This window comes from Pipistrellus hanaki, assembly GCF_964339955.1.
Source record: "Pipistrellus hanaki genome assembly, chromosome: 3".
Classification (NCBI taxonomy): domain Eukaryota; kingdom Metazoa; phylum Chordata; class Mammalia; order Chiroptera; family Vespertilionidae; genus Pipistrellus; species Pipistrellus hanaki.
Genome location: NC_140505.1, coordinates 102,440,750 through 102,443,898, shown reverse-complemented (window position 1 = coordinate 102,443,898; position 3,149 = coordinate 102,440,750). Strand labels below are relative to the sequence as shown.

Sequence of the window (3,149 nt, the reverse complement as noted above, 5' to 3'; positions counted from 1 at the left end):
CACTGGCTAGCAAAAATGTTCTTGCAGTTACCAAAACCTCCAGTACCACAGTTCCCATTAGTACTGTCTTCACTGAAGTTCAGTTCTCCTCCTGCAGACATTAAGTCTCTTCCTAGGCCAGGCTTGGGATCTCACGGGTGAGGCTGCTGGTTGCTAGGATCTAGGTTGTTTTCTGTGCAGGAGCTGGGAGCGGTGTAGCCAGGTCTGGGTGCTGTCCACTTCAACAGCCGTGGGCGTGCTCAGGACAGCAGCGCAGCATCCCTTTGAGTCCTTGGGTAGCAAATTTCTTTACCCATATTGAGTTCCGGGGCTACAGGGTCTGTGGTGGGCACTGGCAGTGCATCTGGAACAAGCAAACTGCAGAACCTGTAAGGACTTGAGCAAGGAAATGGTTACCATACATGATCCCCTCCCAAAAAAGGGGAAACTTGTCCCAGTAAGGGGTACACCTGGCCCTCAAGAGGGCAAAGGATAGGGGGTTGGTCCAATTTTCACCGGTTTTCAGAACAAACTTAATTAAACTTTTTAGAGTTTCACTTAGGCCTGTCCTAAAGCTTGAGCTATACTTTGAGATACCTTGCTATAAAGGCTGGACTGTTATCTGATCCTATGACTACTGGCAGCTCGAATCTAGGTATAATCTCCTGGAGTAATTTCTGGACTACTACAGAGGCACTTTCTATCCTATGCTTCAACCTAATCTGAGAAGGTGTCTATAAAAACTAGCATGTACTTGTATCTTAATGTTGGTGGCTTAATTTCTGTGAAACCCACCTTCTAATGCTCTCCTAGGGAATTTTCCTGGGGCCCAAATTCCTAGGGGGTCCCTCTATTCTTGCTTAGCATTTACCTGTATATAAACAGTACTTCTAGTGACTCTGCCTCACAGAAGTTCAGAAGTCTTGGTGACACTTAACCTGGTGTCACCGGGCAACTCTGACCTAGAGCCTCTGGGACCAACAGTCTTGTCATCTGGAGGGTCCATCAACCATCTGGTCCTTCAGTGGCTTGCTTCTGTTCAGCCAATTCCTTCTGGCTGCAGTTAGTAACCCTCTTTCCTCTGTGGATGGCACAGTGTTTCCATCAAAGGGCCTGGATTAAGGCCAAAAGTTCTGGAACTGTGCCCAAATGATGTGGTCCAAGGTGACTACCACTGCCCTTGCATATCAGGTCCCATCCTGAATGTAACTGCTCTCATCCGTGAACAGTACCTTGTCGTCTGTTACCTCTGTGCAGTCATGAATGGGTTTCTCATCATCATCTGGAAGCAGGTTGGCAGGGTTGATGGTCAGAGTCTTATGAATCCGGACACAGGGCTGGTCCCAGAGAAAAGCCTGACCCATCCAGGTTAGCTCCTGGTCCAGAGTCCGCTTATCTGCCTAGCCTCCTTCACCAGCAATGCTGTGGTGGCCACTACCTGGAAGCACGCTGGCCACCCTGCTGCCATAGAGTCCAGTCTCTTAGATAGGCCACAGGTCTCTTCCAGGGACCTAGAGTCTGAGTGAGAACCCCTTTGGCAATGCCTCTTACCGCACTCACGTAAAGGTGGAAGGGCTTCGTGATATCTGGCGAGGCTAGGGCAGGTGCTGAGACGAGAGCCTTCTTTAGCTCCTCAAAGGTCCGTTGTTCTACTTCAGTCCAGTTCAGCGGCTGTGTTCCTCCAGTACGTGTTCCTTCTTAGGTCTACAGTCCTTGATGTCCAAGGAAAACAGTCAGTTTGTCTGGTGGCTCCCTGGACTGATATCTTCCTAGAGGTCCCATCGGCTCTGTCAAGACTGAATAAACTGCCCAGTGCTCATCAGGAAATTAATAGCTTTTTCTCTCACTTGTAAGGTCACCCTTGGGAGCTTAATTGAAAGGAGCCTGGTCCTGTCAGTCTTTTTCTTTGAGGTTTAAACCCTTGGAATCTAAGTCTTCCTTTCTTTCAGATAGTCTCTGTCTCTTCTGACTTCACCTTCTGTCTCTCTCCCTCTCTAATCTCTGCCCTTTCCTGTCTCTTGCTCATGTCTTTCTCCCTCCCTTTCTCACATGCACATTTATACTTATACACTTATATTACTTTCTCTTTTAATCTTTATTTCTGCTTCTGTCTAAATCCTTCCCTCTCAGACTCTCAGAGTCTTTTTCTTAAGTCTCTGTTTTGTTCTTTCCCTCTCTCCCAGTTTCTCCTTCTCATCACATGTACAACTTTTATAAAAATTTTTACTATTTTACACTAGCTTTTAAATCTTCTTTCTATGTCCTTCAAAAATCTATAACCATACCTCAAATCTTTTATTATTTTAAAATATTTAGGAAAGGCAGAGGGAAGAGAGAGCGGGTCTAGCACTCTGTTCCTAGTAGCCGCTTGAATTTTAAACTGCCACATTCTTCCTACAGATAAAGATCTCAGATTCTGATAAGACTGAAAAGGGGAACAGGAGAATTTTAACTGTGCCTTTAAGTCCCCTAATAGAACACGGTGAAAAGTGTCCAAGCAGTCACGGGGGTTAAACCATGTTTTCACATTGTTTTAACATAATTCTAAACCTTTGTGATGAAGTCTACTTAAATCTATAAAGTAGATACACATGACTGAAACCAAAAATGATTCCTATAGTTTAAACAAAATACAAGATGCAGGTACAAGCCCAATTCAAGCTTACAATGCAATTAGAAATGATAATAACAATGGCATATGAGAAAAGCAAAACAAAACAAATTAATGAAACAATCTGGATAGGGCTCAAGCATCATATAGATTCCTCATCTGACAAATGAAAATAAATTAATCCTTGAGATCTTTGATCATTATTGCTTATTCTTAACACATGTAATACAGTTTAGCCTGCCATATTTTAGGCATTTAGTTACTGCAATTAATTTTTTTCTAATTCAATTTATACTTAAGTAGCTATGACTCTGCTTAGCTGATATCAATGATAAAAACTAAACATTGTAAGCAAGGCCATGGAATCACCTGCCACTCCTTGCAGATCACATTCTTTAGCTGAAAACTCCTAGCCATTCATGTAAATTTGTTACCATTATCAACTAGGTAGTTTCCACCTCATGGTGGGGAATTTTAAAAGCTGCTTACAATGACTTGGGAAACTAGTTTTAATTTATCTGCTGCCTCCAGCTACTCAAACAACTCCTGGAGGTGAATG

General features: G+C 43.5%; 1 long non-coding RNA gene across 1 annotated transcript; it reads right to left on the bottom strand.

The window, feature by feature from the left end:
* Positions 1 to 830: 830 nt before the first annotated feature.
* Positions 831 to 2,022, bottom strand: LOC311620304. Its single transcript, XR_014794677.1, has 2 exons — positions 1,955 to 2,022; positions 831 to 1,825 (listed from the first exon to the last, which is right to left on the bottom strand). It is a non-coding gene; the product is annotated as an uncharacterized lncRNA (long non-coding RNA).
* Between the last annotated feature and the right edge of the window lie 1,127 nt (positions 2,023 to 3,149).